At 46.0% G+C, this 13483-nt stretch overlaps 6 non-coding genes across 6 annotated transcripts; all 6 read right to left on the bottom strand.

Moving 5' to 3' along the window:
- Positions 1 to 1557: 1557 nt before the first annotated feature.
- LOC130310886 (U2 spliceosomal RNA) lies at positions 1558 to 1748 on the bottom strand. Its single transcript, XR_008859355.1, has one exon. It is a non-coding gene; the product is annotated as a U2 spliceosomal RNA (small nuclear RNA).
- A 2095-nt stretch (positions 1749 to 3843) lies between these two features.
- Positions 3844 to 4034, bottom strand: LOC130310885 (U2 spliceosomal RNA). Its single transcript, XR_008859354.1, has one exon. It is a non-coding gene; the product is annotated as a U2 spliceosomal RNA (small nuclear RNA).
- A 2087-nt stretch (positions 4035 to 6121) lies between these two features.
- LOC130310872 (U2 spliceosomal RNA) lies at positions 6122 to 6312 on the bottom strand. Its single transcript, XR_008859343.1, has one exon. It is a non-coding gene; the product is annotated as a U2 spliceosomal RNA (small nuclear RNA).
- Positions 6313 to 8398: 2086 nt separating this feature from the next.
- Positions 8399 to 8589, bottom strand: LOC130310861 (U2 spliceosomal RNA). The gene has a single exon (XR_008859332.1). It is a non-coding gene; the product is annotated as a U2 spliceosomal RNA (small nuclear RNA).
- A 2091-nt stretch (positions 8590 to 10680) lies between these two features.
- On the bottom strand, positions 10681 to 10871 carry LOC130310849 (U2 spliceosomal RNA). Its single transcript, XR_008859321.1, has one exon. It is a non-coding gene; the product is annotated as a U2 spliceosomal RNA (small nuclear RNA).
- Positions 10872 to 12965: 2094 nt separating this feature from the next.
- LOC130310881 (U2 spliceosomal RNA) lies at positions 12966 to 13156 on the bottom strand. The gene has a single exon (XR_008859352.1). It is a non-coding gene; the product is annotated as a U2 spliceosomal RNA (small nuclear RNA).
- Between the last annotated feature and the right edge of the window lie 327 nt (positions 13157 to 13483).

The raw sequence follows: 13483 nt of genomic DNA, 5'->3' as shown, positions 1-13483 counted from the left end.
AGGTGACATCACAAATCCCTATGGTTACATACACAACAAAGCTGGGTTGTTGTTGTTTACACTCTGCAAGGCCTGTGGAAGTGAGTGACATCATAGCACTGTAGTTCTGAGGGTTCTAGATGGATGCAACAATCTCCTGTTGCTTCTATGAAGGCCGTAATAGACGACATCACCAAACAGCTCCATAGTCACATACACAGCAAAGGAGAGATGTTGTTTACACCTAGTGATGTCAGTGGTATTGAGTGACATCACAGCACAGTGCTAAGGCTCCTGGGCCTGGACACAGCAGCGGCTGCAATATCTCAACGGAGAATACGTTTATATATATGTGTGTGTGTGCGCGTATATATATATATATATATATATATATATATATATATATATTTCTCCGCCGAAATCACTTTTAAACCCATTTCCACCTTTTTTTCCCTTCTCTTCCTCTTACTTTTTTTTCACGTTTTTTTACGTTTTTCTCCTTTTCGCCTCTTTTCTGGGCGTATTATTCTTCTTTTTCTTCTTTTTTTTCGTCTAATGCATACCCCATCAGTGCAGCAATGCTTATTCAATACCGCCAGCAGATGGAGACACTGGGGGATAATTTTCTAAGGATTTATACTGATTTTTCCTGTCTGAATTTGTCGCACAGAAAGTTGCAGGCCAAATATGTGTGACATTTCTGCGACTTTAGCTTCTAGAGCATTTTTACAACATTATACATAGGTGCTGAATACATAAAAAGCGACTGTTCAGCGACAGACAAGTCGCATCGGCTGAAAGTAGGCCAGAATGTCAGTCCATGTTGGAGCAGGTTTAGATACAGTCTAAAGTATAGATCTCAAAGTCTGTGCACAGAATTTAGCAAGGGCCTCGCACCTTCTGATGCATCAGGTAGGTGCACAATAGCATAGCCTAACCCTCTGTACTTTGGTCTATATTGATGCGGGACATAGACAGCCAGCTGATGACCAATCCATTAGTGCAATGGATGGCTGGAAGCATTTGTCTTTGCCTTTGCAATACCACAGAAGCAATGCATGGTCAATGTACAGCAATGACACACCTGTGTGAACAGCCAGGAGACCCCCCCCCCCCCCCCCATGTTATGTTACATAGTTACATAGTTAGTACGGTCGAAAAAAGACATATGTCCATCAAGTTCAACCAGGGAATTAAGGGGTAGGGGTGTGGCGCGATATTGGGGAAGGGATGAGATTTTATATTTCTTCATAAGCATTAATCTTATTTTGTCAATTAGGAACATTCAGCACCCACCCGCTATCAAGGCAGCTGCCTATCATGTCATGCCCTACCTGCACAGGTGTGCTGGCTACTCAAATGATCCAATTAAGGAGGCCATTTAGTCAGCAGCAGCAGAAGTCCTGTGCCTGGACGCTCCAACAGCGGCCAGACACAAGCAGAAGCAGCAGAAGCAGCAGCAGCAGCACCACCTTTTGTTTTTTGGCTGCAGCAGCAAGGCCCACAGGGCTGGCTAGCTGGCTAGCCAGCAAGCAGGTAGCAATGAAAGTAGGAATCTTTCTTTTTAACCCTGTAAGGGGGTGGTGCACTGTACCCGAAGATACTGCCATATCGGGTCAATGCATAGGGCGACGGAAGCAAGCTTCGAAATCGGCCCCCGTTCTCAAAAATCCATTTAATATATGGTCCCCAGATAGGGGACGTATCAGATATTAAACTGATAAGAACAGATACTACACTTGATCTTAGCCAAAAGGCCGAGAAGCGATAACCGTGAAAGGGGCGGGCCCAACAAGGTCCCCTTCATGGGCACTATCACTGCTTGCTGTCAGGGAGGCTGCCAGACAATTTTCCATGCACACTCTGGGCTGGGGGGCAGTCAACCACCAGTACACACAGCAGAACCTAAACCCATACCATTATTGCTAAGCAGCAAGACAGGGGCCCATTGCACTCCCACGGGGCCTTTTTAAATGCAATCCATAACCCGGATTTGCCAGGAACCCTTCTTACTCCTCCTACTTGCATGTGACACTGGGCTTAGGATCTGCATAGGAAACACACACACAAGCACACACCTACCTTTGTTGCCTGCAGATGCCTCCTTGGCTGTCCCCAAACGGTATCAAACCAACACCCACGGGAAGCTGTAAGCATAGAGGACATGCCTGCACCCCATTGGACTTACCTGTGTGGGTTAAATCCGGGTTATTTGACAACCTATGGCGGTGATGGTTCTGCTCAGGCAGAGCAGTGCTGATGCTCCTCATAAAGCTGTCGCTGCTGTGAAGGTTCTAGGTGACATCACAAATCCCTATGGTTACATACACAACAAAGCTGGGTTGTTGTTGTTTACACTCTGCAAGGCCTGTGGAAGTGAGTGACATCATAGCACTGTAGTTCTGAGGGTTCTAGATGGATGCAACAATCTCCTGTTGCTTCTATGAAGGCCATAATAGACGACATCACCAAACAGCTCCATAGTCACATACACAGCAAAGGAGAGATGTTGTTTACACCTAGTGATGTCAGTGGTACTGAGTGACATCACAGCACAGTGCTAAGGCTCCTGGGCCTGGACACAGCAGCGGCTGCAATATCTCAACGGAGAATACGTTTATATATATGTGTGTGTGTGCGCGTATATATATATATATATATATATATATATATATATATATATATATATATTTCTCCGCCGAAATCACTTTTAAACCCATTTCCACCTTTTTTTCCCTTCTCTTCCTCTTACTTTTTTTTCACGTTTTTTTACGTTTTTCTCCTTTTCGCCTCTTTTCTGGGCGTATTATTCTTCTTTTTCTTCTTTTTTTTCGTCTAATGCATACCCCATCAGTGCAGCAATGCTTATTCAATACCGCCAGCAGATGGAGACACTGGGGGATAATTTTCTAAGGATTTATACTGATTTTTCCTGTCTGAATTTGTCGCACAGAAAGTTGCAGGCCAAATATGTGTGACATTTCTGCGACTTTAGCTTCTAGAGCATTTTTACAACATTATACATAGGTGCTGAATACATAAAAAGCGACTGTTCAGCGACAGACAAGTCGCATCGGCTGAAAGTAGGCCAGAATGTCAGTCCATGTTGGAGCAGGTTTAGATACAGTCTAAAGTATAGATCTCAAAGTCTGTGCACAGAATTTAGCAAGGGCCTCGCACCTTCTGATGCATCAGGTAGGTGCACAATAGCATAGCCTAACCCTCTGTACTTTGGTCTATATTGATGCGGGACATAGACAGCCAGCTGATGACCAATCCATTAGTGCAATGGATGGCTGGAAGCATTTGTCTTTGCCTTTGCAATACCACAGAAGCAATGCATGGTCAATGTACAGCAATGACACACCTGTGTGAACAGCCAGGAGACCCCCCCCCCCCCCCCCCCCATGTTATGTTACATAGTTACATAGTTAGTACGGTCGAAAAAAGACATATGTCCATCAAGTTCAACCAGGGAATTAAGGGGTAGGGGTGTGGCGCGATATTGGGGAAGGGATGAGATTTTATATTTCTTCATAAGCATTAATCTTATTTTGTCAATTAGGAACATTCAGCACCCACCCGCTATCAAGGCAGCTGCCTATCATGTCATGCCCTACCTGCACAGGTGTGCTGGCTACTCAAATGATCCAATTAAGGAGGCCATTTAGTCAGCAGCAGCAGAAGTCCTGTGCCTGGACGCTCCAACAGCGGCCAGACACAAGCAGAAGCAGCAGAAGCAGCAGCAGCAGCACCACCTTTTGTTTTTTGGCTGCAGCAGCAAGGCCCACAGGGCTGGCTAGCTGGCTAGCCAGCAAGCAGGTAGCAATGAAAGTAGGAATCTTTCTTTTTAACCCTGTAAGGGGGTGGTGCACTGTACCCGAAGATACTGCCATATCGGGTCAATGCATAGGGCGACGGAAGCAAGCTTCGAAATCGGCCCCCGTTCTCAAAAATCCATTTAATATATGGTCCCCAGATAGGGGACGTATCAGATATTAAACTGATAAGAACAGATACTACACTTGATCTTAGCCAAAAGGCCGAGAAGCGATAACCGTGAAAGGGGCGGGCCCAACAAGGTCCCCTTCATGGGCACTATCACTGCTTGCTGTCAGGGAGGCTGCCAGACAATTTTCCATGCACACTCTGGGCTGGGGGGCAGTCAACCACCAGTACACACAGCAGAACCTAAACCCATACCATTATTGCTAAGCAGCAAGACAGGGGCCCATTGCACTCCCACGGGGCCTTTTTAAATGCAATCCATAACCCGGATTTGCCAGGAACCCTTCTTACTCCTCCTACTTGCATGTGACACTGGGCTTAGGATCTGCATAGGAAACACACACACAAGCACACACCTACCTTTGTTGCCTGCAGATGCCTCCTTGGCTGTCCCCAAACGGTATCAAACCAACACCCACGGGAAGCTGTAAGCATAGAGGACATGCCTGCACCCCATTGGACTTACCTGTGTGGGTTAAATCCGGGTTATTTGACAACCTATGGCGGTGATGGTTCTGCTCAGGCAGAGCAGTGCTGATGCTCCTCATAAAGCTGTCGCTGCTGTGAAGGTTCTAGGTGACATCACAAATCCCTATGGTTACATACACAACAAAGCTGGGTTGTTGTTGTTTACACTCTGCAAGGCCTGTGGAAGTGAGTGACATCATAGCACTGTAGTTCTGAGGGTTCTAGATGGATGCAACAATCTCCTGTTGCTTCTATGAAGGCCATAATAGACGACATCACCAAACAGCTCCATAGTCACATACACAGCAAAGGAGAGATGTTGTTTACACCTAGTGATGTCAGTGGTATTGAGTGACATCACAGCACAGTGCTAAGGCTCCTGGGCCTGGACACAGCAGCGGCTGCAATATCTCAACGGAGAATACGTTTATATATATGTGTGTGTGTGCGCGTATATATATATATATATATATATATATATATATATATATATATATTTCTCCGCCGAAATCACTTTTAAACCCATTTCCACCTTTTTTTCCCTTCTCTTCCTCTTACTTTTTTTTCACGTTTTTTTACGTTTTTCTCCTTTTCGCCTCTTTTCTGGGCGTATTATTCTTCTTTTTCTTCTTTTTTTTCGTCTAATGCATACCCCATCAGTGCAGCAATGCTTATTCAATACCGCCAGCAGATGGAGACACTGGGGGATAATTTTCTTAGGATTTATACTGATTTTTCCTGTCTGAATTTGTCGCACAGAAAGTTGCAGGCCAAATATGTGTGACATTTCTGCGACTTTAGCTTCTAGAGCATTTTTACAACATTATACATAGGTGCTGAATACATAAAAAGCGACTGTTCAGCGACAGACAAGTCGCATCGGCTGAAAGTAGGCCAGAATGTCAGTCCATGTTGGAGCAGGTTTAGATACAGTCTAAAGTATAGATCTCAAAGTCTGTGCACAGAATTTAGCAAGGGCCTCGCACCTTCTGATGCATCAGGTAGGTGCACAATAGCATAGCCTAACCCTCTGTACTTTGGTCTATATTGATGCGGGACATAGACAGCCAGCTGATGACCAATCCATTAGTGCAATGGATGGCTGGAAGCATTTGTCTTTGCCTTTGCAATACCACAGAAGCAATGCATGGTCAATGTACAGCAATGACACACCTGTGTGAACAGCCAGGAGACCCCCCCCCCCCCCCCATGTTATGTTACATAGTTACATAGTTAGTACGGTCGAAAAAAGACATATGTCCATCAAGTTCAACCAGGGAATTAAGGGGTAGGGGTGTGGCGCGATATTGGGGAAGGGATGAGATTTTATATTTCTTCATAAGCATTAATCTTATTTTGTCAATTAGGAACATTCAGCACCCACCCGCTATCAAGGCAGCTGCCTATCATGTCATGCCCTACCTGCACAGGTGTGCTGGCTACTCAAATGATCCAATTAAGGAGGCCATTTAGTCAGCAGCAGCAGAAGTCCTGTGCCTGGACGCTCCAACAGCGGCCAGACACAAGCAGAAGCAGCAGAAGCAGCAGCAGCAGCACCACCTTTTGTTTTTTGGCTGCAGCAGCAAGGCCCACAGGGCTGGCTAGCTGGCTAGCCAGCAAGCAGGTAGCAATGAAAGTAGGAATCTTTCTTTTTAACCCTGTAAGGGGGTGGTGCACTGTACCCGAAGATACTGCCATATCGGGTCAATGCATAGGGCGACGGAAGCAAGCTTCGAAATCGGCCCCCGTTCTCAAAAATCCATTTAATATATGGTCCCCAGATAGGGGACGTATCAGATATTAAACTGATAAGAACAGATACTACACTTGATCTTAGCCAAAAGGCCGAGAAGCGATAACCGTGAAAGGGGCGGGCCCAACAAGGTCCCCTTCATGGGCACTATCACTGCTTGCTGTCAGGGAGGCTGCCAGACAATTTTCCATGCACACTCTGGGCTGGGGGGCAGTCAACCACCAGTACACACAGCAGAACCTAAACCCATACCATTATTGCTAAGCAGCAAGACAGGGGCCCATTGCACTCCCACGGGGCCTTTTTAAATGCAATCCATAACCCGGATTTGCCAGGAACCCTTCTTACTCCTCCTACTTGCATGTGACACTGGGCTTAGGATCTGCATAGGAAACACACACACAAGCACACACCTACCTTTGTTGCCTGCAGATGCCTCCTTGGCTGTCCCCAAACGGTATCAAACCAACACCCACGGGAAGCTGTAAGCATAGAGGACATGCCTGCACCCCATTGGACTTACCTGTGTGGGTTAAATCCGGGTTATTTGACAACCTATGGCGGTGATGGTTCTGCTCAGGCAGAGCAGTGCTGATGCTCCTCATAAAGCTGTCGCTGCTGTGAAGGTTCTAGGTGACATCACAAATCCCTATGGTTACATACACAACAAAGCTGGGTTGTTGTTGTTTACACTCTGCAAGGCCTGTGGAAGTGAGTGACATCATAGCACTGTAGTTCTGAGGGTTCTAGATGGATGCAACAATCTCCTGTTGCTTCTATGAAGGCCATAATAGACGACATCACCAAACAGCTCCATAGTCACATACACAGCAAAGGAGAGATGTTGTTTACACCTAGTGATGTCAGTGGTATTGAGTGACATCACAGCACAGTGCTAAGGCTCCTGGGCCTGGACACAGCAGCGGCTGCAATATCTCAACGGAGAATACGTTTATATATATGTGTGTGTGTGCGCGTATATATATATATATATATATATATATATATATATATATATATTTCTCCGCCGAAATCACTTTTAAACCCATTTCCACCTTTTTTTCCCTTCTCTTCCTCTTACTTTTTTTTCACGTTTTTTTACGTTTTTCTCCTTTTCGCCTCTTTTCTGGGCGTATTATTCTTCTTTTTCTTCTTTTTTTTCGTCTAATGCATACCCCATCAGTGCAGCAATGCTTATTCAATACCGCCAGCAGATGGAGACACTGGGGGATAATTTTCTAAGGATTTATACTGATTTTTCCTGTCTGAATTTGTCGCACAGAAAGTTGCAGGCCAAATATGTGTGACATTTCTGCGACTTTAGCTTCTAGAGCATTTTTACAACATTATACATAGGTGCTGAATACATAAAAAGCGACTGTTCAGCGACAGACAAGTCGCATCGGCTGAAAGTAGGCCAGAATGTCAGTCCATGTTGGAGCAGGTTTAGATACAGTCTAAAGTATAGATCTCAAAGTCTGTGCACAGAATTTAGCAAGGGCCTCGCACCTTCTGATGCATCAGGTAGGTGCACAATAGCATAGCCTAACCCTCTGTACTTTGGTCTATATTGATGCGGGACATAGACAGCCAGCTGATGACCAATCCATTAGTGCAATGGATGGCTGGAAGCATTTGTCTTTGCCTTTGCAATACCACAGAAGCAATGCATGGTCAATGTACAGCAATGACACACCTGTGTGAACAGCCAGGAGACCCCCCCCCCCCCCCCCATGTTATGTTACATAGTTACATAGTTAGTACGGTCGAAAAAAGACATATGTCCATCAAGTTCAACCAGGGAATTAAGGGGTAGGGGTGTGGCGCGATATTGGGGAAGGGATGAGATTTTATATTTCTTCATAAGCATTAATCTTATTTTGTCAATTAGGAACATTCAGCACCCACCCGCTATCAAGGCAGCTGCCTATCATGTCATGCCCTACCTGCACAGGTGTGCTGGCTACTCAAATGATCCAATTAAGGAGGCCATTTAGTCAGCAGCAGCAGAAGTCCTGTGCCTGGACGCTCCAACAGCGGCCAGACACAAGCAGAAGCAGCAGAAGCAGCAGCAGCAGCACCACCTTTTGTTTTTTGGCTGCAGCAGCAAGGCCCACAGGGCTGGCTAGCTGGCTAGCCAGCAAGCAGGTAGCAATGAAAGTAGGAATCTTTCTTTTTAACCCTGTAAGGGGGTGGTGCACTGTACCCGAAGATACTGCCATATCGGGTCAATGCATAGGGCGACGGAAGCAAGCTTCGAAATCGGCCCCCGTTCTCAAAAATCCATTTAATATATGGTCCCCAGATAGGGGACGTATCAGATATTAAACTGATAAGAACAGATACTACACTTGATCTTAGCCAAAAGGCCGAGAAGCGATAACCGTGAAAGGGGCGGGCCCAACAAGGTCCCCTTCATGGGCACTATCACTGCTTGCTGTCAGGGAGGCTGCCAGACAATTTTCCATGCACACTCTGGGCTGGGGGGCAGTCAACCACCAGTACACACAGCAGAACCTAAACCCATACCATTATTGCTAAGCAGCAAGACAGGGGCCCATTGCACTCCCACGGGGCCTTTTTAAATGCAATCCATAACCCGGATTTGCCAGGAACCCTTCTTACTCCTCCTACTTGCATGTGACACTGGGCTTAGGATCTGCATAGGAAACACACACACAAGCACACACCTACCTTTGTTGCCTGCAGATGCCTCCTTGGCTGTCCCCAAACGGTATCAAACCAACACCCACGGGAAGCTGTAAGCATAGAGGACATGCCTGCACCCCATTGGACTTACCTGTGTGGGTTAAATCCGGGTTATTTGACAACCTATGGCGGTGATGGTTCTGCTCAGGCAGAGCAGTGCTGATGCTCCTCATAAAGCTGTCGCTGCTGTGAAGGTTCTAGGTGACATCACAAATCCCTATGGTTACATACACAACAAAGCTGGGTTGTTGTTGTTTACACTCTGCAAGGCCTGTGGAAGTGAGTGACATCATAGCACTGTAGTTCTGAGGGTTCTAGATGGATGCAACAATCTCCTGTTGCTTCTATGAAGGCCATAATAGACGACATCACCAAACAGCTCCATAGTCACATACACAGCAAAGGAGAGATGTTGTTTACACCTAGTGATGTCAGTGGTATTGAGTGACATCACAGCACAGTGCTAAGGCTCCTGGGCCTGGACACAGCAGCGGCTGCAATATCTCAACGGAGAATACGTTTATATATATGTGTGTGTGTGCGCGTATATATATATATATATATATATATATATATATATATATATATATATTCTCCGCCGAAATCACTTTTAAACCCATTTCCACCTTTTTTTCCCTTCTCTTCCTCTTACTTTTTTTTCACGTTTTTTTACGTTTTTCTCCTTTTCGCCTCTTTTCTGGGCGTATTATTCTTCTTTTTCTTCTTTTTTTTCGTCTAATGCATACCCCATCAGTGCAGCAATGCTTATTCAATACCGCCAGCAGATGGAGACACTGGGGGATAATTTTCTAAGGATTTATACTGATTTTTCCTGTCTGAATTTGTCGCACAGAAAGTTGCAGGCCAAATATGTGTGACATTTCTGCGACTTTAGCTTCTAGAGCATTTTTACAACATTATACATAGGTGCTGAATACATAAAAAGCGACTGTTCAGCGACAGACAAGTCGCATCGGCTGAAAGTAGGCCAGAATGTCAGTCCATGTTGGAGCAGGTTTAGATACAGTCTAAAGTATAGATCTCAAAGTCTGTGCACAGAATTTAGCAAGGGCCTCGCACCTTCTGATGCATCAGGTAGGTGCACAATAGCATAGCCTAACCCTCTGTACTTTGGTCTATATTGATGCGGGACATAGACAGCCAGCTGATGACCAATCCATTAGTGCAATGGATGGCTGGAAGCATTTGTCTTTGCCTTTGCAATACCACAGAAGCAATGCATGGTCAATGTACAGCAATGACACACCTGTGTGAACAGCCAGGAGACCCCCCCCCCCCCCCCCCCATGTTATGTTACATAGTTACATAGTTAGTACGGTCGAAAAAAGACATATGTCCATCAAGTTCAACCAGGGAATTAAGGGGTAGGGGTGTGGCGCGATATTGGGGAAGGGATGAGATTTTATATTTCTTCATAAGCATTAATCTTATTTTGTCAATTAGGAACATTCAGCACCCACCCGCTATCAAGGCAGCTGCCTATCATGTCATGCCCTACCTGCACAGGTGTGCTGGCTACTCAAATGATCCAATTAAGGAGGCCATTTAGTCAGCAGCAGCAGAAGTCCTGTGCCTGGACGCTCCAACAGCGGCCAGACACAAGCAGAAGCAGCAGAAGCAGCAGCAGCAGCACCACCTTTTGTTTTTTGGCTGCAGCAGCAAGGCCCACAGGGCTGGCTAGCTGGCTAGCCAGCAAGCAGGTAGCAATGAAAGTAGGAATCTTTCTTTTTAACCCTGTAAGGGGGTGGTGCACTGTACCCGAAGATACTGCCATATCGGGTCAATGCATAGGGCGACGGAAGCAAGCTTCGAAATCGGCCCCCGTTCTCAAAAATCCATTTAATATATGGTCCCCAGATAGGGGACGTATCAGATATTAAACTGATAAGAACAGATACTACACTTGATCTTAGCCAAAAGGCCGAGAAGCGATAACCGTGAAAGGGGCGGGCCCAACAAGGTCCCCTTCATGGGCACTATCACTGCTTGCTGTCAGGGAGGCTGCCAGACAATTTTCCATGCACACTCTGGGCTGGGGGGCAGTCAACCACCAGTACACACAGCAGAACCTAAACCCATACCATTATTGCTAAGCAGCAAGACAGGGGCCCATTGCACTCCCACGGGGCCTTTTTAAATGCAATCCATAACCCGGATTTGCCAGGAACCCTTCTTACTCCTCCTACTTGCATGTGACACTGGGCTTAGGATCTGCATAGGAAACACACACACAAGCACACACCTACCTTTGTTGCCTGCAGATGCCTCCTTGGCTGTCCCCAAACGGTATCAAACCAACACCCACGGGAAGCTGTAAGCATAGAGGACATGCCTGCACCCCATTGGACTTACCTGTGTGGGTTAAATCCGGGTTATTTGACAACCTATGGCGGTGATGGTTCTGCTCAGGCAGAGCAGTGCTGATGCTCCTCATAAAGCTGTCGCTGCTGTGAAGGTTCTAGGTGACATCACAAATCCCTATGGTTACATACACAACAAAGCTGGGTTGTTGTTGTTTACACTCTGCAAGGCCTGTGGAAGTGAGTGACATCATAGCACTGTAGTTCTGAGGGTTCTAGATGGATGCAACAATCTCCTGTTGCTTCTATGAAGGCCATAATAGACGACATCACCAAACAGCTCCATAGTCACATACACAGCAAAGGAGAGATGTTGTTTACACCTAGTGATGTCAGTGGTATTGAGTGACATCACAGCACAGTGCTAAGGCTCCTGGGCCTGGACACAGCAGCGGCTGCAATATCTCAACGGAGAATACGTTTATATATATGTGTGTGTGTGCGCGTATATATATATATATATATATATATATATATATATATATATATATATATATTTCTCCGCCGAAATCACTTTTAAACCCATTTCCACCTTTTTTTCCCTTCTCTTCCTCTTACTTTTTTTTCACGTTTTTTTACGTTTTTCTCCTTTTCGCCTCTTTTCTGGGCGTATTATTCTTCTTTTTCTTCTTTTTTTTCGTCTAATGCATACCCCATCAGTGCAGCAATGCTTATTCAATACCGCCAGCAGATGGAGACACTGGGGGATAATTTTCTAAGGATTTATACTGATTTTTCCTGTCTGAATTTGTCGCACAGAAAGTTGCAGGCCAAATATGTGTGACATTTCTGCGACTTTAGCTTCTAGAGCATTTTTACAACATTATACATAGGTGCTGAATACATAAAAAGCGACTGTTCAGCGACAGACAAGTCGCATCGGCAGAAAGTAGGCCAGAATGTCAGTCCATGTTGGAGCAGGTTTAGATACAGTCTAAAGTATAGATCTCAAAGTCTGTGCACAGAATTTAGCAAGGGCCTCGCACCTTCTGATGCATCAGGTAGGTGCACAATAGCATAGCCTAACCCTCTGTACTTTGGTCTATATTGATGCGGGACATAGACAGCCAGCTGATGACCAATCCATTAGTGCAATGGATGGCTGGAAGCATTTGTCTTTGCCTTTGCAATACCACAGAAGCAATGCATGGTCAATGTACAGCAATGACACACCTGTGTGAACAGCCAGGAGACCCCCCCCCCCCCCCCCATGTTATGTTACATAGTTACATAGTTAGTACGGTCGAAAAAAGACATATGTCCATCAAGTTCAACCAGGGAATTAAGGGGTAGGGGTGTGGCGCGATATTGGGGAAGGGATGAGATTTTATATTTCTTCATAAGCATTAATCTTATTTTGTCAATTAGGAACATTCAGCACCCACCCGCTATCAAGGCAGCTGCCTATCATGTCATGCCCTACCTGCACAGGTGTGCTGGCTACTCAAATGATCCAATTAAGGAGGCCATTTAGTCAGCAGCAGCAGAAGTCCTGTGCCTGGACGCTCCAACAGCGGCCAGACACAAGCAGAAGCAGCAGAAGCAGCAGCAGCAGCACCACCTTTTGTTTTTTGGCTGCAGCAGCAAGGCCCACAGGGCTGGCTAGCTGGCTAGCCAGCAAGCAGGTAGCAATGAAAGTAGGAATCTTTCTTTTTAACCCTGTAAGGGGGTGGTGCACTGTACCCGAAGATACTGCCATATCGGGTCAATGCATAGGGCGACGGAAGCAAGCTTCGAAATCGGCCCCCGTTCTCAAAAATCCATTTAATATATGGTCCCCAGATAGGGGACGTATCAGATTTTAAACTGATAAGAACAGATACTACACTTGATCTTAGCCAAAAGGCCGAGAAGCGATAACCGTGAAAGGGGCGGGCCCAACAAGGTCCCCTTCATGGGCACTATCACTGCTTGCTGTCAGGGAGGCTGCCAGACAATTTTCCATGCACACTCTGGGCTGGGGGGCAGTCAACCACCAGTACACACAGCAGAACCTAAACCCATACCATTATTGCTAAGCAGCAAGACAGGGGCCCATTGCACTCCCACGGGGCCTTTTTAAATGCAATCCATAACCCGGATTTGCCAGGAACCCTTCTTACTCCTCCTACTTGCATGTGACACTGGGCTTAGGATCTGCATAGGAAACACACACACAAGCACACACCTACCTTTGTTGCCTGCA

The sequence above is a fragment of the Hyla sarda genome, unplaced genomic scaffold (assembly GCF_029499605.1).
Source record: "Hyla sarda isolate aHylSar1 unplaced genomic scaffold, aHylSar1.hap1 scaffold_1602, whole genome shotgun sequence".
Taxonomy (NCBI): Eukaryota; Metazoa; Chordata; class Amphibia; order Anura; family Hylidae; genus Hyla; species Hyla sarda.
Note: the sequence above shows the minus strand (reverse complement) of the source record. Positions and strands in the feature narration are given on the sequence as shown.